Here is a 23663-nt window from a genome sequence, read left to right on the forward strand (position 1 = left end):
ATGGCCCTACCTCAGTGCTTCCCAGCCCACTAAGCCCATTGCCTCCCCGCTGCTTCTCAAATGCAGCATATAGCGGCTCTCCGAATCGGACCATGACGGTAGCCTTCCGTTTTAGCTCATTGTTCTCTGCCTTCAGTGAGCAAATCTCTGCTCGCGCATTCTTGTACATGCGCTGCAGCAGACAGAGTTGGGCATTTAACTGTTGCACCTCACTCCTCCTATTCTGCAGCCGGTGAGACAAGTTAGTGACCGCAGTCATGGTCTCCACACATGACTTCAGGGTATAGTGGTTGGCCTCAATGTCAGCTCAATCAGACATTGAGGCCAACCACTATACCCTGAAATCATGTGTGGAGACCATGACTGCAGTCACTAACTTGTCTCACCAACTACAGAATAAAACGAGTGAGGGGTAACAGTTAAATGCCCAACTCTCTCTGTTGCAGCACATGTACAAGGATGCGCGAGCAGAGATTTGCGCGCTGAAGGCGGAGAACAAGGAGCTAAAATAGAAAGCCACCATCATGCTCCGATTCGGAGGGCCGCCATATGCTGCATTTGAGGAGCAACGAGGACGCAACGGGCTTGGTGGGCTGGGAAGCACTGAAGCAGGGCCATCAAGGGTCACCCAAGGCAAAGGTAAGAAGAAGAGACTGGCAGCAGTGTAGAGGAAGGGAAACAAAAAATGTGTGATTGTTTGATTGTTTGTTTGTTTTATTTTGTTTTGTTTTGTTTTTTGTGTGTGTATGTGTATGTTGGTGTAGAATTGTGATCAGGGTTGATCCCTGATATGAATAAAACAAGTGTGTTGTGCAAACTCGGATGGTAGGCATGGTAGTGCAGAAAAATCAACTGAAATGAATGTAGTTTTGTGTGTTTTTTTTTTTGTTTTTTGAAATAATAATAATAATAATAATAATAATAATATATAAAATAAAGTGTTGGAATCCACTGGAATCAATGAAGGCTAGTATAATATATTTTAGTGGGGCAAAAGAATGATGGGGAAAAGAATGATGGGTATATTGATTATAAAATAAATAATAATAATTTGGACCACTAAAAAATATATTATTAATAGTATTAATGTATTGGAAATGAAAAAAAAAAAAACAAGGTATAGAAAGTGAGCGGGGCCTATTACCACATCATTAATACTCCTCTAATGTTCCTTTTTTAGTGTTCCCAAACATTTTTCTAAAATAAAATAAAAGTGGATAGTGGGAAAGATGAGTATAAAGGAAAATTTAGTGGAAATAGTGTGTTTGGTATTTGTTTGTGGCCACGTCTTTGGCAGATCAAACACTTTGGAAAAAGTTTAAAGAAAAGTTTAAAATATGAGGGGAGAATGGGGACAAGCCATGTGAGTGAAAGATGGGTTTAAAGAAAGTGAGGGATGTGGGCGGTGGATGTTTTGGTATGTGTGGATCTAGTCCCACGCGGGCTGCTGACATTGCTAGCTAAGCTTTGAAGTGATGCCTCCAAATGTTGAAGACTTGGAGAGAGAGACTGGCGAGGATGAACAACAGGATGTCCCATTTTGAGATCTTTCAAGTCGTTGATGAATCCTTGGAGTATCATGATAGACTCTCTGATCTGATTTTGGGTTTGGGTTTGAGTTTGACTGTGGGTGGAGAGAGGTGTGGGAAGGAGTTGATGACCGGTTTCCATGGTGGTCATGAGCTCATAGATTGCGAGACGGATCGTGGATGATAGTGTGCATGTCACACGTTCAACTTGGCGAGTGTATTGGATGCTTTTGCGTGCCAAAAGCTTCCGAGGACTGCTGCTGCTATGCGTGAGCCTCAATTGATGCAGATTTGATGTCATCTGCGTGCATGTACACTGTAGAGGGAGGTGTATCATAGGGGCCAAGGTTTCTTTTGTAGAGCTCTCGGCAGAGAGCATGTCTAGAGAGAGAAAAGGTGACCAAACAAGTTGGTAGGGAGAGAGATGGGAACATCAGTTCAGGTGAAGCCACTGTGTGGAGTATACAGAGAGAACCCACTGTGTGGCGTCGCGGTTGGTATCACGCCAACATCGGCTATGGCCGCCGACGGTGTGCAAGGTGGCGTGGGTCTTCGATAACAGAGACTGCGGCGTTGCTTGAAGCTATGATGAAGATGAGTGTGGAAACGGCAGAGCCTTCTTGAAGAAAAAGAGAGGTGGGTTGGTCTGCAAGTGTATATCTCCTACAAGGTCATCACCAAGACAAATTTACCTCAATACCAAGGGTTAGAGAAGATTGTGACGGTATGTGTAGAAAACTCCAATGGGCAGCGAAGGCAAAGTTGTCGGCCGGCTGCCCGTCATACAGACCTAAATCTTACAATTCTGATGCCATGTTAGTTTCAATGTATAGAGAAAGAGAGAGAACAAATTATATGTATTGAATGTATTATTGTTGTATTTTACAAATGTTGAATTGAGCTCCTTTATAAGGAGAGGAGCCGAAAGTGGCACTACAATAAAGCAACATTATTAAAGCTAACATCCACTAACATTACAGCTAATACACATCCACTAACATTACAGCTAATACACTAACACTATCATTCAATCTGTACTTGAACTCCGTTCTTGCAACAGGACTCAAAACATGTAAGAAATGGGTATTCCAAAACTGTTTGTTCTTTTTTAGCTTCTACATTGCTTTATTTGAATTACTTCAAGATATATCTGTGAATCAAGAAATGGGTATTTTGAACAGATTGCATAATTTGTATTTTGTCTGCCATCTGTTTGTTCTTTGTTCTCAATCAGTACTCTGCAACTCTTTTAGCCCTGTAGACAGTTTCTTGATCAATTGTGGTGCAAATAAGGCATTAGAACTTGATGATGGCCGTGTTTTTGAACCCGTTCTTGGAATTCAGATGTGGGTTTGTCTAGTTCTGATTCACATATCACAGTTTCGAACACTGAATTGGGTGTTTCAAATCTTTACAACTCTGATCGTGTGTTCACCAAGATTTCAACCTGCACAATTGGAACTAAGCAATTAGGTCAGCATTGGCTACGCCTACTGAGAGGGTAATTTTTGGGAAGAATTGGGCCGAGCTGCGTGATGGGCTTTGAGGCCCAAAAGTGCAAAGGACTAAGTAAAAAGGCCGTAATTGGTACTCCGGCCCAGGAGAGCAAGGTTACTCCGGCCTAGGAGAAACAAAGTTATTCCGGCCCAGGGAGGTAAATTTACTTCGGTTCAGGAATCATAAAGTTACTTCGGTCAGGGAGCAACTTGAAGTTTGACCGGCCTTGAAGTTATGTCGGCCTTAGAGGTGTACCGGTCTGGGAGTTAAACCGGTCGAGAGTCGTTGGTTCGGTCCAAACACACTGGGATGAACAGATGAGAAACCGATATAAGGAAGAGTAAAGGGATGGGCTGAACTAAGGATAGTTCGACTCACTTTGTGGCTCAGCATTGCCAGTTTTGCTTCGGTCAAATGGTAGTTCGGCCATGGAGAAAACCATCCCACTTGGTTTAAGCAGTGGGGGGGGTGTAAAAGGATAAGCATTATCCTTAGGAGTATGAATCCTAGGAGGACTCTGCATGGAGAAATAAAAGTCCTACTAGGATTATGCCACTCGAAACCTATAAAAGCTCACAAGCATCACCTTGGAAGAGGTAATGGAACACAATTTTTTCTGAGAACATAGAGCTTTGTCTATTTGTCAAGTTTTCTGACTTAGGCATCGGAGAGGTTTCCGGCACACACCCGCCGGCTAGCTCACGTTTGTGTTTTCAGGTGACAAAGCAACGTCGTACGGAGGAGCGTGGACTTGGTCAACAGGATTATACGAGGAGAATTATTTCCTCCCCGTACAATTGGCGCCGTCTGTGGGAACAAACAGACAAGAACAAAAACCTCTTGACTAAGCTTCTCATTTTCTCAATCAATGGCACACATTGAAGAACTACCGCAGTCCGCCGTCGACGGGCTAACTCCAGACGGGGGCGCAAGGCGAGAAGGATTACCCTCTGTCCCTCCTATGGCAGATCTGGAGCCCCAACAACATAACTCCAGGAGGAGTGGCAGGGGAAGGCGGAATAACAGCCCTCGTCACTCTCAAAGTCCTGACAGGCAAAGGAGGAGGATTGATCCTCAAGCCCTGGAAGACCGCGTGAAGGAGCAAGATGAACTAATTCGGAAGATGGCGGCGGACATGGAGGCTTTGAAACGCCAGATGAAGACTAAAGATGTGGCGACAGGAGAGGGGCGCAAGCACAAGACGCCCCCTCACCACTCAGAGAATCATAGTAGGAATACTATACCCTCCCAAGGAAGGAGCAGAAGCCTCAGGACAGGCGACACTCATTCCTTATCTTCCAGGACTCGTCACTCCAGGTCTGAGAAGACGAGATCCGAAAGATCATACACTGAAGGAAGCACGTATTGGCCTTCACATTCACACCAAACCAGATCTAGACAAACAGAGCTGCCCAGGTCATCCGACTTACGAACCGTGCTCGAAGAAAAAGCACGATGCAAGGAGGATGCCAGGGCAAGGGACCCACACCGAGTCTCAGCCTTACAACGGTTGGCTCCTCGGACGCATGGAAGCGTCGAGGTTGGAATGCCAATACCGCGACCAGCCTACGAACCAACGGACAAAGCATTGGCAAGACTACAGACTTCGCCGTTTGTTCCAGCAATCGAAAACGCGCCCCTACCATCAGGCTTCCTTCAGCCGAAATTCAATACATATGAAGGGAAGACGGACCCGTATTCACACCTGAGCCACTTTCGCCAAGTCATGGCTGTGTACAGGCGAAACGAGGCCTTAATGTGCATACTCTTCCCGTCAAGTCTTGGCGACCTAGGCTTGACTTGGTTCGAAAAGCTCCCAGAGGGCAGCATAGCCTCCTGGGCCCAATTGGCAGAAGCGTTCGTAATGAGGTTTCGAACAAATACTAAAACACCGGTGGAGATAGACCAGTTACTTTCCATCGACATGGGTGAAAAAGAGACCCTCAGATCTTACAACAGTCGCTACTGGGAGACATTCAACCAGATTGGAGACTGCCCCACCAATCTAGCCATTGCACAATATAAAAGAGGCCTACCAGTAGGAAACAGACTAAGGGATTCGATTACCATGACGCCACCCCTCACCATGGAGGCCCTGATGGAAAGAGTGCATCAGCACATCAGGGTAGAAGAGGATGGCGCACGTGCAAAAGCAAAATCTAGTGCAACCGCAGTACCAGAAAAGAAGACCTCAGCAAAGGTCAATACAGTAGATCGGCAGAATAGAAACGGGCGTGGCAGACGAGATAACGGAGAAGACCCAGACAAAAGATGGTTGAGAATCCGCACTGCCATAACAACGGTGTTCAAAAAGCCAATATATCGGATTCTGAGCGAATAAAAGATGAGTCTTTCGTCAAGTGGCCAGCCAAGCTAGGGGAAGCTCAGAAAGATTACGACGACAGATCACGTTGCACCTTCCACAAAGAAAAGGGGCACCGAACTGAGAATTGCACACCGTTAAGACAACACTTGGAAGAGTTGGTGGCAGCAGGCCACTTGGACAAATATATTGAAGGAGGGACGCAACCAGCCCTCCAAGATCATAATAACCATCCCAATGGGATGCCGATCGACGCCCCACCACAAGGCATCATCAATGTAATACATGGAGTCTTTGAACCTGAGCGTGTATGCGAGCTCAGAGGATCAATCAAGAAGGCTGAGCACTTCAGGGAAGTATTAAGTGCCCAACCTTCCATCAAGAAGGGGAAAACAGAGGCAACAAACGTCATGTCTTTTTCGGATAAGGACCTGGATCGAATATACTGTCCTCACAATGATGCTCTGGTTGTCACTCTCCGAGTCAAAGATTTTGACGTCAAGCGGATTCTGATTGACCAGGGTAGTTCATGTGAGATCATGTACTATGACACATTTAAATAACTGAAGCTACAAGACAAAGACTTGGCGCCTGCAGTTTCTCCCCTGATTGGATTCAACTCCATGCCAGAGTGGCCTGTCGGCAAAATAATTCTTCCAGTCAGAGCAGGGAGTGTAACAAAACAAGTGGAGTTCTGGGTATTGAAGGTCCCCTCCACATACAACATCATCTTGGACAGAACATGGCTGCATGCCATGCGTTCGGTAGCGTCATCATACCATCAGGTAATGCGGTTCCCCAATGACACCGGCATAATTGAAGAAGTCTATGGCGATCAGATCATGTCAAAACAATGCTTCGCCACAGCGAATGGAAGCCGAGCTGCCAAAGGATACGTTCATTCGGTGGAAGAACCAGAGAGTAATGAACTATTCGCGGACGTCGGCAAAGAGGCTGATCAGAAAGCGGTGGAGGACTTGGTGGAGGTAAAAATAGATGAGAAGAACCCGGATAAGTTCTTCTTGCTTGGCTCATCGTTGTCCAGCACTAAGAGATTAGAGGTCTTGGAATTCTTGACCTCTAATATCGAAGTGTTTGCCTGGACACCCTACGACATGCCAGGTATTGACCCAAACTTCATCAGTCACCAACTCAATGTCCACCCATCCGCCAGACTAGTCATCCAACGCACACGCAGATCGGCACTCTACCACGCCGAAATAGTGGCAGAAGAGGTAGGCAACCTGCTGGAGGCAGGAGCAATAAGAGAAGTGCACTACCCAAGATGGATCTCCAACACAGTTGTAGTGCCAAAAAAGAATGGTAAATGGCGTGTCTGCGTCGACTACAAAACAGTCAACAAGGCGTGCCCAAAAGATAGCTTTCCTCTACCACGGATAGATCAACTGGTGGACCTAACGGCAGGGCATAACCGACTTAGCTTTCTGGATGCATACAGAGGCTACCACCAGATCGCCATGCATGAACCAGACCAGGAGGTCACATCCTTCACAACACCAAGGGGGCTATATTGCTACAAGGTCATGCCCTTTGGCCTAAAGAACGCGGGGGCGACATTCCAAAGGATGGTCACCAAGATGTTTGAACCATTGTTAGGCAGAACAATGGAGGCTTACATCGATGACATGGTGGTCAAAAGCAAGGATGAGAATGACCATCTTAAAGATCTAGGCGAAATGTTCCAGATCCTGAAGAAACACAAGTTGCGCCTCAATGCGTCCAAATGCGCATTCGGAGTTGGATCTGGCAAATTCTTGGGCTTCCTGGTGACCAACCGAGGTATAGAAGCAAACCCCTCTCAAATCAAAGCAATCCAGGAGTTGGAGAGACCAAACTCAGTCAAAGAAGTACAGCATCTCACTGGTATGGCAGCTGCGCTCAACCGGTTCATAAGCAGGTCATCAGACAGACTACGACCATTCTTCCAAGCTTTAAAGGCCAAGTTTGAGTGGGATGAAGAATGCGACCGAGCTCTGGAAAGCTTGAAGGAGTACATGTCTTCCCCACCACTACTTGTTACTCCAGTACCTGGTGAAGAACTCTTTTTGTACCTGGCAGTCTCTCAGCACGCAGTCAGCGCAGTGTTGGTTCGTGCAGAAGGAGTACAACACTTGCCCATCTTTTATGTCAGCAAGACATTGTTGGGAGCCGAAACAAGGTACTTGCCCTTAGAGAAACTAGCATTAGCATTAATGATGGCATCCAGAAAATTGGCGCACTACTTTCACGCCCACACCATAGTCGTCCTCACAGCCTTTCCACTAAAAGCTCTGTTTGAAAGGGCGAACTTTAGCGGGCGAATTCTGAAGTGGGCAGTAGAGTTGGGACAATTCGACATCAAGTTCCAACCCAAGACCGCAATAAAAGCCCAATCTTTGGCAGACTTCGTCGCAGAGTTTACTCCTGGAAGTCATCATATCTGCCCAGTCGACCTAACCGACACAACCGAACTAGGGACGGAAGTTGACGCCAGAATAACGCAACCCCTAGTGGAAGGTAGTCAATCAAGCACCAAGGCAGACCATACTAAGGACAACAAGGAAGAGACAAACAAAGGCTCACCAGCAGTTCAAACAGAGGACAAAGGGCAGACAGCCAACATGGACCTTGAGGAAAACACCATTCTTGACCCCACGTCATCATCTGATCCTTCCACTTGCTGGAAATTATTCGTTGGAGAGATGTGGAAGCTCTTTGTGGATGGAGCATCCAACCGACATGGTGCAGGGCTTGGCATAGTCCTCATCTCTCCAGACGGCCTGGTTGTAGAGCAAGCAATCAACCTTGGCTTCCCAGCATCCAACAATGAAGCGGAGTATGAGGCGCTTCTCGCAGGACTTAAGTCAGCATACTACATGAAGGCCACCGAACTAATGGTATACAGTGACTCTCTGCTAGTGGTAAACCAAATTTCTGGCGAATACGAAGCAAAAGATGACAGAATGGCCAAATACCAAGAGTTAGTCAGAACAGAGATCAAGAAGTTTGATGTAGTAAGAATAGAACAAATTGGCAGAGAGGAAAACTGCCGAGCGGACGAACTAGCAGGCCTTGCCTCAATGGCAGATACATCAATCCGTCATCCATTACTCATCGACTTCTTACCAAGACCAAGCATAGAAGACCCCGAAGCGGAAGAAGTATGTTGCACAGAATTAGGCCCTTCATGGATGGATCCCATCACCCTATTCCTAAAAGACGGCATCCTACCAGAAGAGAAAAAAGAAACCAATAGAATAAGGGCAAAGTCGCAGCGATTTTGGCTATCTCCATCTTTGGCATTATACAAGAAGTCATTCTCTGGGCCTTACCTCAAGTGCGTTCATCCCAGCAAAGTAGAAGCATTCTTGTTCGAAATACACGAAGGGGTGTGTGGAAGTCATCAAGGGGGAAGGTCGCTCGCTTATAGGGCTATTTCGCAAGGATATTGGTGGCCATATATGCAAGCAGACTCAGAGAAATATGTGAAGAAGTGTGAGAAATGCCAAAAATTCGCGCACCAAATACATCAACCAGCAAGAGAACTCCTACCATTAACTAGCCCATGGCCTTTCGCAATATGGGGCTTGGACATAGTAGGACCACTTCCAACAGCGCCCGGGGGCAGAAAATTCTTTCTCGCAGCAACAGACTACTTCACAAAGTGGGTGGAAGCAGAAGCATTGGCGTCAATCAAAGAAAAAGATGTGAAGAAGTTTGTTTGGCAGAATATCATCACTCGGTTTGGCATACCAAAAGCACTGATCTCAGACAATGGAACTCAGTTCGACGGCAGAATCTTTAGAAGCTTTTGTGAAGAGTACAAGATAGAGTTCTACAATTCTACACCGGCATATCCTCAAGCAAATGGGCAAGCTGAAGCATCAAATAAAGTCGTATTGGATGGACTAAAGAAAAGGCTAGAGAAAGCAAAAGGCAAGTGGGCGGAGGAACTTCCTCATGTTTTATGGGCTTACCGCACCACACCTCGGCGATCAACAGCAGAAACACCATTCTCCTTAGCCTACGGAATGGAAGTAGTAATCCCACTAGAAGTTGGCCTCCCCACAATTCGAAGCGAAAATTTTGATCCAAACTTAAATGGAGAAGCCATAGCCTTAGAACTCGACCTTGCAGAAGAAAGAAGAGAAAGAGCACTAGTCCACATCGCCTCATACCAACGAGAGTTAATCAGAAAATACAGCAAAAACGTGCATCCAAGACAATTCCAGATTGGGGATTGGGTACTACGCAAAGTAATGGGAAACACCTTGATCCCAGGAGACGGCAAGTTAGGCCCAAATTGGGAAGGTCCTTATAAGGTGGTTGGGTTAGCAGGCAAAGGGGCATACCACCTAGAAGACAAGGATGACAAGGCAATCCCTAGGCCATGGAATACGGCCAATCTCAAGTTATTTTACTTTTAACTTTTCTTTTTCAAACATATGTAATTTTTTCTTCCTTCAATAAAACGAGAAATTCTTTTTAGCAGAAGTTGTTCCTTGTAGAAGTTAGTTTTAGTAAAGATTAGGCGCATTGCAAGCATTTTATTCTAAGTTAGCCGGAAAAACTAACTTAGGGGTTGGCTGGAATAAACCAACACTTGTTACTCTTCAGCCGAAGTAAGTGCAAGGCTGAAGAGTGGTTGGCTGGAATAAACCAACACCTGTTACTCTTCAGCCAAAGTAAGTGCAAGGCTGAAGAGTGGTTGGCTGGAATAAACCAACACCTGTTACTCTTCAGCCAAAGTAAGTGCAAGGCTGAAGAGTGGTTGGCTGGAATAAACCAACACCTGTTACTCTTCAGCCGAAGTAAGTGCAAGGCTGAAGAGTGGTTGGCTGGAATAAACTAGCACCTGTTACTCTTCAGCCGAAGTAAGTGTAAGGCTGAAGAGTGGTTGGCTGGAATAAACCAACTCTTGTTACTCTTCAGCCGAAGTAAGTGCATGGCTGAAGAAGTGGTTGGCTGGAATAAACCAACACTTGTTTCTCTTCAGCCGAAGTAAGTGCATGGCTAAAAAGTGGTTGGCTGGAATAAACCAACACTTGTTACCCTTCAGCCATAGTAAGGGTATGGCTGAAATTGGATTGGCTGGATTAAACACTTTGTACTCCTCAGCCGATGTGATTGTATCGGCTAAGGAGTGGTTGGCTAGTAAGCATAGTTTAAACCAGCCAAAATCGAAATAACAGTTGGAGTAAATAGAAGACATTACAAGTGCAAGCATATGAATCAGAAACCGGAATAAGAGTCGACAAAATCTTCATTCATTGAAAAGCAAGTACAAAGTAAGGACCGAAGCCCAGTTACAAAGACGAAATAACAAAAGAAAAAGTACAAAATCAAAGTACAAAATCAAGAAAAGAGTTCTTGTATTTCGGCGTCAAAAGCCGCATCACTATCAACTTGAAAACCGGTTTCAAGGGGAAGATCACGCTCGGTCACCGGGTTGGTTTCGGTTGGAACCACGGTATCACTTGGCTGTTGAATAGGTGGGTCCTCTACCATGGGCTCCAACCGAAGTGATGGGTCTGCACTAACAACCGGAATGTCTTCGGAAGCAGAGGAGTCATCAGAATCTGAGTCTTCCAGAAACTCTTGTTGCAGGGCATCGGCATACTCCGCAAGGGACTTCGGTATAAAGTAGTCTGGAGGGTTGAAGACCTCGGTCTGTTGATCATGACCGAGCTGCTCAACAGCCGCCCTCCAGCCACATTTGAAGAACAGCTCCTTGGCAGCATCGCACTGTTTGACATAGGCGTCTTCTGCCTTCTTGTAACCCTGCTTGTAACCCTGCTTTTCGGCTCCCTCCACGCTCTTTTTTAGTTGGCTTATTTCGGTATCCTTTCTCTTTTCAAGCTTTACCAGCTCTCGCAGATATTTGTCTTTCATAGCGATGGCCGCTTTCTGCCTCTCCGCTTCAGCCGAGCTAACCAGATCGGTAAGTCGACCGTTCTCTGCTTGTAGCTCGGTCATTTTCTTTTCGGCCTCCTCTAGTTCGGCCGCCTTTGCCTCGGCTTCCGCCATTGCTTGCCTTGTGGTTTTTCTTAGTTCTTGGACTTTCTTGTAAGTAATATTGTTCTTTTGTAAGGCCTGGCAAAACAAAGATTTCCTTTGAGCCGAAGTACAAGTTGGAAAATTTAGGCAGAAGAAGCGGACAGAGTTACTTACCAAAATCAAGGACTTGGATGTAGACCGAATTGACTTCATTTCGGTGTTCAATTGCTTTAAGTGGTGCTCCATATCTTTTGGGAGGCACACACTTTTGGCCAGATTAAAAGCCAATTGGTGATCTTTTTCAGCCACGACCGAGTCAGTAGCTTTGATGTCTCGGTCGTTGAAGGTCAGCGGCGGAGCCCACTTCGGAGATTCAGCTCGGTCAGTTTGCTCCGGTTGGGGGGAAGGTTGAGGACTTTGGGGGATGGATTCAACCTCATCGACAAGTTGCTGTTCGGTCGATGTAGATCGGGCACGTTTGGAGGGGCGAGATGAAGAAGGCCGTTGAGAAGGGAGGGCCACAACGGCAGGCTGCGCCTCAATAGTTGGTGGTACTTCGGCTCTGGTTGTTGCGGTCAGAAGGGCCCTAACTCTGCTTTTCTTTGCCATCTCTTCTTCAGCAGTTAATGGGACAAGTCGTATTTCGGGCAAGGTTGGGTCCGGTTCTGGTGCTTCCTCAAGAAGGAAATCGGTTACTCTTGCTTTTCGGCGACCGCTATACCGATAGGTCGGCTCAAAGTTTAGAAGCTTAGCCCAACTCCTTTCTTGACACCGTAGTGCGGCTCGCAAAATCGCAAGGTTGGGATAGCTATATAGGGAACGGAGGTGGGCGAAATCTGCAAAAGGAGAACTGTTAGTTCGGTTAATTGACTAAAAAAACCGAAATAAAATACAAGGAAGAGGACTGAAGTCATATTACCGGGCTCCCCATTTTTCCAATTTATAGGCCGACCAGGAATTTGGGCTTGAAAATCCTCAAAGTTCCCAGAGACCCAGAAAAAATCATCATCATTAAGGTCTTTGTCCGGTGTGTGCTTAACTATCTTCTCTCGGCGGCGGCGAATCCTAAGGTAATAGACCCACCCAGCATCTTTTGAGCCGATGGAGTATTGGTGGAAAATTTCGGCCAGACCAAGGTTTAGTCCGGTTTGATGGTTTAGTGCGGCTATTCCCATAATAATGCGGTATGTATTGGTGGACAGTTGGGTGGGGCATAACCTAGTCTGCCTAAGAAATTCACAGATCAATGGTTGGACAGGAAGCCGTAGTCCGGTTTCTATTATGGATTGAAGGGTAAAAGGGACGAAGCCTTCTTTTTCCCACGGAATAACATCTTTTTCAGCCAAACTCAGATGAACGTCTTCAGGAATATGGTAATCTTTCCTAAATTCGGCCATACCACCAGGGGTCTCAACTAGATACCTATACTTACCCATCTGATGTATAATTTACTTATAATTTATATCGGTGCAAAAATCGTGCTCAGTAGCTCGGTTGAGCACAAGAAGGAATGCCTGGGCAACCTAAGTCTGCAAAGTAGAAAACAAAGGGGTTAAGCACAGATCATTGGACCGTGCTACAATTTAAAAGCAAGGTATAAGAGCCCTACTTCGGCCTCAAAAAACTGGTTCTATCTCGGTTCATCAAAAGGTTTGGTAGCTCGGTCTGAGCAGGTTGCTCGTTAGACCGGTTTATCGTCCAGGGGCAGCTTTCTGAGTTCGGTTTAAAAAACTAAGAAAGCTGGTTTAGCCCCAAGGCCTAAATCAGTTAATAAATTTACTTCGGTTGAGCCTCTAGGGGCAGCTTTTTGAGTTCGGTTTAGAAACTAAGAAAGCTGGCTTGGCCCCGAAAGCTTAGTTCGGTTGAAAACCGAGGTTCCTAGTTTGATATGTTCAAAACTCGGTGATCTTATTTCGGCTAAAGTGAGTCAGGCGTTGGTGACTCTTTGAGACTTTCAAGTTCTAGTTCGGTTATTGACTACAGTGATCTACCTATATCGGGCAAACGGGATCCTAGTTCGGTTGCTACCTAATTTTGGATCTAAGGCTAGTTTTTTACAAAAGTTCATGCGCGTATGAGCTCTGCTATTATTTTGTCGTAAAAGTACAGTTGCAAAACAAAACTATACAAATGTGTTTTGCAAAAAACATACAAAACAAGATACACAGATGCGAAAAGCAAAACAGAGCAAGAAAGAAAGTAGATTTGCTTACCAGATTAGAGAAAAAGGGACTGAAGATGAAAACTGTTGCAGAAAAGGAAGAGCACGAACGACAAGAACACAGAGAGAGAAGACGAAGAATAGTGAAGGTGAAAGGTTCAAAGGCAGAAAGGTTATTTTGTGAAAGAGGAGAGAGAAAAAAGCGGCAAAAAGGGGCGGGACTGTTCAAAAAGTTCGAAGTACGAAGGCGGCGTGATAACAGCTCACGGCCTATCAGAGGCCGCCACGTGGCAAGGGAAAGGGAAGTGTTACAGTCGTGATTGAAGAGACGTTTTGACCGGACGAAGTAAAGCCCGAAGTAAAATTAGCTCGGTCGGAGAGCCCGAGGGTTTTTTCGCTCGGCCGGAGAGGCTAAAGGGTTTTTAGCTCGGCCGGAAAGGCTTAATAAACTCTAGCTCGGCCAGTAGACTGGTAATCCCAATCATGATTGCACAGATGGGATTAAGGGGCAATTGAGAGGGTAATTTTTGGGAAGAATTGGGCCGAGCTGCGTGATGGGCTTTGAGGCCCAAAAGTGCAAAGGACTAAGTAAAAAGGCCGTAATTGGTACTCCGGCCCAGGAGAGCAAGGTTACTCCGGCCTAGGAGAAACAAAGTTATTCCGGCCTAGGGAGGTAAATTTACTTCGGTTCAGGAATCATAAAGTTACTTCGGTCAGGGAGCAACTTGAAGTTTGACCGGCCTTGAAGTTATGTCGGCCTTAGAGGTGTACCGGTCTGGGAGTTAAACCGGTCGAGAGTCGTTGGTTCGGTCCAAACACACTGGGATGAACAGATGAGAAACCGATATAAGGAAGAGTAAAGGGAGGGGCTGAACTAAGGATAGTTCGGCTCACTTTGTGGCTCAGCATTGCCAGTTTTGCTTCGGTCAAATGGTAGTTCGGCCATGGAGAAAACCATCCCACTTGGTTTAAGCAGTGGGGGGGTGTAAAAGGATAAGCATTATCCTTAGGAGTATGAATCCTAGGAGGACTCTGCATGGAGAAATAAAAGTCCTACTAGGATTATGCCACTCGAAACCTATAAAAGCTCACAAGTATCACCTTGGAAGAGGTAATGGAACACAATTTTTTCTGAGAACATAGAGCTTTGTCTATTTGTCAAGTTTTCTGACTTAGGCATCGGAGAGGTTTCCGGCACACACCCGCCGGCTAGCTCACGTTTGTGTTTTCAGGTGACAAAGCAACGTCGTACGGAGGAGCGTGGACTTGGTCAACAGGATTATATGAGGAGAATTATTTCCTCCCCGTACACCTACATTTCTACCCAGTTGAGAACAATCGATACAACTTAGAATCCGCGGTGTTTTCTGTCATAGCAAGTGGGATCGCACTGCTTCATGGGTTCAAATTTTCAAAATTCCCTAAAAAATGTCCTCTCCTTAAGGGATATGTAGTTGAAGTGGGTGGTTTGAGTTCAGAAAAATTAGTACTGACATTGTCTCCGTGGAATGGTTCGATTGCATTCATCAATGGTTTTGAGGTTGTATCTATGCCCAATGGGCAGTTCCCTTTGAGGGCTGTCCCAATTCCAATAGAACCAGAGCTTGAGATCCCAACTCATGTCGGTTTTGAGACAACTTATAGAGTTAACATGGGAGGTCAAATTTTGAGCCCCAAAAATGACACCTTGTGGAGGATTTGGGAAATCAGATCAACCTTTTCTTGTTAATTCTGCATCTGCCCATAATGTTTCTGTGAATCCCAGTTCAATTGAGTACCCTAGTGGAGTGTCGGTTGATATTGCACCAAATTGGGTTTATGCCACACCAAATTGGGTTTATGCCACTGCCCAGGAAATGGCAGACGCGAATGTCACCAATCAAAATTTCAACATTTCGTGGGCCTTCAAAGTCAATGAAGGCTTTGATTATCTTGTTAGGTTGCATTTCTGTGACATTGTTAGTGTTACTCTTTATAGCCTAGTTTTCAATGTCTACATGAACAACCAATCTGCTATGGACTTCTTTGATATCTCAAGAAAAACAATGGCCTTGTCATCTGCTTAGTTTATCGACTTTGTTGTTAATGTTTCAATGGGCTCAAAGCAGATTTGAGTTCAGGTTGGTGTTCCTAATCTGAGGAACATTCCAACCAATGCAATTGTGAACGGTTTGGAGATCATGAAAATGAGCAATCCTGGTGATAGCCTTGACGGGAATTTTAGAGCCTATTCCACAGATTTGAAACCCCACAGAAGCAACAAGAATGCGTTGCTAGTAATTTTTTTATGTTTAGGCGGTTTTCCAGTTTTGGTGCTCATCTTAGTAGCTGTTTCGCTCTATTTTCGTCATCCAAATAAGCCAAAACATCAGCAGCCCGCGTGTTTACCACTCCCCACTCATGTAGGGAGCTCAGATACCAAAGTTTCAACCGGTAGTTTTGCTTCAATGACACCTTCTCTCAGGTTAGGGCACGTCATGCTTTCTCGGAGATTTGTGAAGCAACAAAGAGCTTTGATGAGAACTTAGTCTTGGGTGTGGGTGGCTTTGGAAAGGTCTACAAAGGAGTTCTTGAAAACGGGGTTGTAGTCGCTGTTAAGAGAGGAAACCCAAGATCCCAACAAGGACTAGTCGAATTCAGGACAGAAATCAAGATGCTATCTAAGCTTCAACACAGACACCTAGTCTCTCTCATAGGCTATTGCGAAGAGCTCAACGAGATGATCCTTATGTACGAGTTCATGGTTGGTGGACCCCTCAGAAAGCACTTGTACGGCTCGAACCTCCCTCCTCTCACTTGGAAACAAAGGCTCAAGATTTGCATTGGAGCTCCAAAAGGATTGCACTACCTTCACACCGGAGCAGCAGATAGCATTATTCATCGTGATGTTAAAACAACTAACATACTGCTAGATGAAAATCTCGCTGCAAAAAGTGGCAGACTTTGGATTGTCGAAGTTGGGCCCAACTTTGGATCAAGCCCATGTGGGTACTGCTGTGAAGGGAAGTTTTGGGTACCTAGATCCTGAGTACTTTCGTTGTCAGCGACTCACTGAGAAGTCTGATGTGTATTCCTTTATGTTGCATTTGGTTGGAGGATTTGGGAAGGGATTTAGAAAGGGAAAGGGAAAAAGTGTGTGAAACTATGTGAAATTTAGGGATATATAATTCTCATTTCACTTACCTTTTCCATTTTCCTTTCCAAACCTCCCCTCAAATCTCTAAACCAAACACAACATTAGAGTAGTACTTTTGAAGGTTTTATGTGCTCGGCCAGCAATAAACCCTGCTTTGCCGAGAGAACAAGTTAACATAGTGGAATGGGCTATGAGCCGGCAAAAGAAAGGTCAATTAGAGCAGATAGTCGATACCCATATCAGATCAATCAATCTTGATTCCCTTAGAAAATTTGGGGAAACAGCTGAGATGTGTTTGGGTGAGTATGGGAATGAGAGGCCAAAAATGGGGGATGCTTTGTGGAATTTGGAGTGTGCTCTTCAGTTTCAAGAGGCTTCTGTACAATCTGTCACGGATGAGAATAGCGCGAATTGTATTTCAGAAATCCTGGGATGGATTGGTGATTGTGTCAACATTATTGGATGATGCAACGACAAGTGAAGTGTTCTCACAGTTGATGGATCCGAAGGGAAGGTAACTCGGAAGAGGTAGGCCTAGATCATTAATTTTGTTAATTTTACTGGTTTTTAATGTTTGTTTTGCAATTTTATAATCAACAGGCAGGGTTTTCGCCAAGGATGGATCTAGGGGAGTGCGAGTAGGGGCAACTGCACCCCAAAAAATGTAAAAAATATTATATATTATACTGTAAAATTTAAAATAATTAAAATTATAAGGATTTGTACCCCAAATATATTTTTGCACCTCTATAGTGATAATCATGTATCCGTCCGTGTTTTTCACATTCATAGTCTTGGCAATCGGTCATTATTTTATTGATCTCATTGAAGCTGTATTTGGGTCTAACTTTCAAGGAGAACAGTGAAATTTCTCAACACAAAGTGCTTTTTGAATTGACTTGAAACAGAATGCTTACTATAATTTTATGTCTTGGCAGAAATTTTTTTAAGAAGACATCCAAAGTCCCTTATTTACTTTCATGCAAAGTCTTTTATTGCTTTGAGAATTTCCCAGGAGATGAAGATGTTTGTAATTAAAATATTGAGAAAAGGTCTAGGTTTTCTGTTCTTTTGTTGCACAAGGAAATCAGTGTATTCATTGATGATGCAGTGATCTGAAAATTGGAACTGTTTTGGTAATAGTTTTTTTTTTTTGTTTTTTTTTTGTTAGTTATAAAATTTTGAAAAATATAAATAAAATTTTGCTTGGTGTCAATTTTCATTTTAAAAAAATTATAAACAATTTATGAAATTTACAAAGTTATTGTAGCTAAAAGGAAAACAAAAAGAAACAAAGAAAAGAAGCTACTTTCGGTTATTTTGAAAATAATTCTTCTCTCCCACCTCCTCTAGCGCCTATTCACCTATTCACCGCTCATCACCACCTCGGCCATTATATCAAGCCACTCGCACCTTCCGCCACTGCTATTGGCAAGCTCTGGCAACTAGGAGTGTGTGGGTAAGCTTGGGATAGTTTGAGAATAAAATCATAAATTGAATGACGGATTAATAGATTGATAAATTGTGATTTGAGAGATTTTGGACAGATTGAAAAATATTTTAATTAATTATCAAACTTTTACATAATATATAAAATTAATTTGTATAATATTTTTTATACATATAACACAAATTAATTTTTCATATACATAACCACTAATTTGTAATAAATTTCACATAATAAATCTATCTCTTACTCATTTTTATTTTGGTATTTTATTATAAGTTAAAAAATATATATGTATTAATTATAGTAGAACGGAACGATTTCGAAAACGATTTATAAATTTTAAAGTTTAAATTACAATTAACAGATAGAGCAATGTAAATTAATATAGATCGATACGATTTTAATAAATTGAATAATATTTTATACCATCTTACCCTTTGGCCACTGCCAACTGTGAAAACTTCCTCTAACAACCGCCTTGACTTTTACTTTTTGTGATTAACAATCACCCTTACCTTAATATTTGGTCATTGATAACTATTTTGGTGTCTAATTTTATAATCGATTTTCACCCTCTTACAACTTTTTATATAAATTAATTAAAAATAGAATAATCGTGGGCACTGCCATAGCAAATGTAATGGGACAAGTTTCCAATCATGTCAAATGATGAAATAGGAGTAAACTAATCCAAACATCCAAACGAGTTTGGTCGGTCCAATAAGAGGATACTTGAAAATGATGAAATTTTTTGTCTTGTGTATATACCCTACAACAAACAAGCTAACTTGCAATTTATTTATTTATTAATTTTTTATTTGTTTGGCCACTAGTATGTCATTTTTGGGGGACTGATATGCAAATAAAAAAGTTTATGTATAAAAAATTTATAAACAAAACATTGTTCTTTCCTTTCACTTATTATTATGATTCATAATTATAAATATATAATTACCATATTATTCTAAATGAACTTTATATATAAAAGTTTTATTTATATATATATATATATATAAATATTTTTTTTTACCAAGTTTAATGGTTAAAAAGGAATTTCACTCCTCATACACAATATGGGGTGCATGTTAATAGAGCTGAAAAAAACAAAGTTATTTAAGTTGAATTTATATTTGGCTCATTTAAAAAAATGTTCAAGATCAACTCAATTTGTAAATTATGATTGAAAATATTTTAAAACTTAGTAATTCTATAAGCTCAATTTGATTAAAATTTATTTGAGATTTACACAAAAATAAATAAATAAATAAAATTTGCGCCTGAACTTTAGCAACAAATAATTCGACTTTATCCTATGATGTGTGCCCTTTAGTACGATACCACAAAAATGTGTAATTTTATTTTAAAATGTGTAATTTTGTTATAAATTAAAGTAATAAATTGTTTAAAATTTTATAATTCATGTTGTACAAATTTGTGACTTGGTTACGATATTTTTTGTTATGTCAATTTATAGTAAGGTTACGTATTTTATAATTGATATTACAAAATTTTATAATAAAATTACATATATTGTGATAAGGTACATATAGGATACACTCTTAAAAAGGTGCACACCATAATATTTCTCATCAATTATTTACCTATGTTCAAACCTATTTAAAAATGTTCAAGTCCTTCGAAAGTAAAAAAAATGTATAAAAATGTTCTAGTCTTATTGAAAGTAAAAAAAATGTTCCTTTTCACAAGTAAAAGTGACCCATAAGAGTTTGTCGAATTAGTTTTTACCACCCAAAAAAATGTTTGGAATTAATTTTAACAGTTAGTTTCTAATTTTTTTAATTATTTTAAATCTAATTGTATTTTTATTTTCTTTTTCCTTTTTAATTTTTAGGATCGATTTTTTTCCCCAAAAACACAAAACTAAAAAACTAGTTATAAAAATAAAAATAAAAAAGTTCAGATATAATTAACCCAAAGATATTTTGGTATACAGTAACAAGAATGAGGACACACATAGGCAATCAACTTTGGATTTAACCAGATCTCATTTGACAAAATATCCACATACCTCTTTCCAACATTAGGACAAAAATGCGACCAAGGGATGGTAACTCTACTCCCCCATCCTTATCCTTTCTTTCCTACTCACTTTAACTTATTCTCTTAATAATTGATATTGAATTTAAATTTTCCCCTATTACATGATCAAAGTAAAAATCTTTACTTTAATGTATAGAGTTATAATATTTATTTAAATTACAATACCAATAGTTTGCAATTATTATAATCAAATGAGTTTTTGCCTTTTTTGTATACTTTTCGTTTGGCAAGTGATTTTTTTAGCTAAACAGTCAAAAAATCATTAAAAAAATCAAAAAGCCAACAATCTATACTAAAAAGTTAAAGATTCTCTTTTCTTTTTACTTTTTGCACATCTTTTCATAAAAGTCATCCCAAACATACTAATTTTTTAGTTCATATTTTAGCCAAATAGTCAAAAAGTTACTAAATTAGCCTGTTCCCAAACGAAGCTTTATTTTTAAAAAAAAAAAATTAATTTAGATTTGTCTGGTAATATTAATATAGCAATTATTTTTAATGAGTTGCCATAGCTTGAGTTTTTTAAGATGAGATTACTTCCACCAAATACACATAATCCTCCATGTGAGAGGTAAAATCATGCTCATAGTGGCACCTTGGTTGATTATGCTGCCAAGGAAGGACATGATGTTGATAGTAAAAAAATAGAACTGATTACCAAAATGAACAAAGTTATGCTAAGTTTTTATAATAATGGCGATTGATTGATAGAATTAGAATATTAATGAAATTTTTTAATAATGATAATATCATTATTTATGTGGAATCACTATTAGAAAGACAAGTATGTCAAAGCACGATTCTAGAGGAGACAAGTCAGTAACATAGATTACTCATTTACTTGAGGTTAAGTCAAATTCTTTATGAATTAGAGAAATTCCACACTCCACACACTGATGCTGTGTTTGGTTGGAGTTTTTGAGGTGGGATTTGGAAAATGAATGAGAAATGTAATCCTATTTATGTTTGGTTATAATAAAAAATATATGGGAAAAGAAAGGGGGTGAGAAATAAATAAAGAAATAGGATACCTTTTAGGACATCAATTCTATTTTATAACCAACACAACCAAATATAGTTGGGATTTGGAATTCTATTAATTCTTTCTCCTTTTCCTTTCATTTTCATTTCCCTTTCCATTTCGCTTCCTAAATCCCCCAACCAAACACAGCGTGAATGTATGCAAAAATTAATCAACACAGACAATACTTTCTTATCCCAACTTAAACATCAAAGTGTCTTTCCAACTAATCAACCGGTCAATTCACTCTAGTCCTTTGCTAAAATGTGCAAGGTAAACATTAAGACTTTTGGCGCCAATAGAAAAAGAATAAATCAGACTTATTCCACCACAATTCATAAAAACACATATTATATTAGTTAATTCCAACTTATATATCATTAACGAAACTCAAACATAAAATGTAAAAATTTATGATTCATTCCACTCGTTCAATACTGATTTACCTTTACTTGAAGAAAAAAAAGTAAAGAACTTAAGAATCCTAAAATATAATCTCTAAATTTATTCATAATTATTGAACTATAATTGATTTAAAATTTAGGAAAAATTACTCATCAAAGTACTTTCTCTAAATGAATTTCACATGAATGACAAATATTATACATTTCAATTATTAAATTTATAAATATTTTGTAAAATTTCCATTGAGGTGTAATTTCCTTAAAATCTATCCCTTAAGACCTAATTCCTACAACTTAGGAATGAATTTAAGAGCTCGTTTGGCATAAAAAAGTCAAAGGCTTTTTTATTTAAAATAGTCATAAAAAGGCAAAATAAATTTTTGACCTAATAAAATAAAACAGCACATCTAACTCATAATTATTTTATTTTTTTTCTATCAAAAAAAATTAAAAAAACTTATCTTAAACGAGATTTTTTAACCCAATTAAAATAAATCAAAAAATTCAAAAATTCAAAAAATTAACGCACATTCCAAACCACCCTAGATATCACCATAGTACTATTTGGTCAAAGATCACTGGTAAGTACTAGAATTAATATGTGTGGTCCAAAACGAATCAACCTCACCACCACGCGTCACTATCAGATGATACCAGCTTCCATGATGGTCCTCCTAATGGACGGTTCGCGTGGATCAGTTGTTGTTTGTTTGTTGGTGTCCACCATTGCCGACCCAACCTAACCTTTTCCCTAGTCCCCATCAACATATTTTAAAAATTCTTCTAACCTTATACACACTTATATCACATAATTAACATAGAGCTTAGTTGTGTCGGTCCATATCATTCCAATTGCTGGCCGGCCATCTCTTTCTGCACGAGTTTCAAATGTTAAAAATAGAGGGAATTGAATTGGTCTAATTGGAAAGGTATTATTGGACTCGATAGACCAATTTTGAAGTTTATTTTAATAATTTAAATTAAATTTTTTTTATAAAAAAATAAATTGATTTAAATATCAATAGTTTATGTGATTAATTTTTATTTGTTTTAAAAATAAATAGCAAATATGATTGTGATCCAAACTGAATCGATTATTTGATTATTTGATGTCTGAAATGAATTATCTATTGATGATGTTGTTGATCCAAAGGAGGGGGAGTTGGGTTGACCCACGCTTCCTGCACTTCTTGCCAGTCACTGAGCTCGCTGGTGTGCCTGCATCCAAACTGAATCGATTATTTGATATTTTGATGTCTGAAATGAATTATCTATTGATAATGTTGTTGATCCAAATGAGGGGGAGTTGGGTTGACCCATGCTTCCTGCACTTCTCGCCAGTCACTGAGCTCGCTGGTGTGCCTACAAAAATATCCAACGGGGAACGGGAGTCCCCCAGCGGATCTTTCGACGGCCAAGTTAGAAGATAAAAGATTGATGGTGTGTAGAGAGAGAATAAGAATAAAGAACTTAACATTTGATGTGTCTTGGAAGTCTCCTTATATCCTTTTGTCCATCATTTCCTTTTCCACTCCGACTTGTCGTGTTGGCCGAAAGGCTATGCTCTAGCTTGCATTGTTCACGATGAGACTGCCCGTTTCGACAGGAAGGGGTTATTGCATTTAATGCTGCAGGAGCCTCATTAATAGTTGATGTATGGTACAATAACTCTGTAGGATCTTTATCTGCTTATGTGGTTAGTTCTCCTCTTGACAAGTGTTTAGATGTCATTAGTTCATGGTGCAGCGTTGGGTTTTCAATGGTGTTGAGTTTTAGTGTTTGAACCGTGAATTAGGCTTAAAGTGGTGGGCCAAAAGCTTCTGTGGGCCCACCGATGTCATCTATAATTAGACATTTAGCTAGAGAGATGATCTTGAGTTAAATACTGGCCCAAATTGTTTATTGTGTAAAAAATAAAATTAATAAATATAATTTTTAAAAACTATCATTTATTTAAGATGAGAGGGTAATTTTTGGTGAAAATTGGGCCGAGCTATGGGATGGACTTTACGACCCAAAGTACGACGGACTGGGTAAAATGGGCCGAGAAGTTACTCCGGCCCAAGAGAAATAAAGTTACTTCG

At 41.0% G+C, this 23663-nt stretch overlaps 1 pseudogene; it reads left to right on the forward strand.

The window, feature by feature from the left end:
- The first annotated feature begins 524 nt into the window (after positions 1-524).
- LOC145824015 (receptor-like protein kinase THESEUS 1 pseudogene) lies at positions 525-16656 on the forward strand (annotated as a pseudogene).
- Positions 16657-23663: the final 7007 nt, after the last annotated feature.

This window comes from Camellia sinensis, chromosome 1 (genome assembly GCF_055761805.1).
Source record: "Camellia sinensis isolate YWXY chromosome 1, ASM5576180v1, whole genome shotgun sequence".
NCBI lineage: Eukaryota > Viridiplantae > Streptophyta > Magnoliopsida > Ericales > Theaceae > Camellia > Camellia sinensis.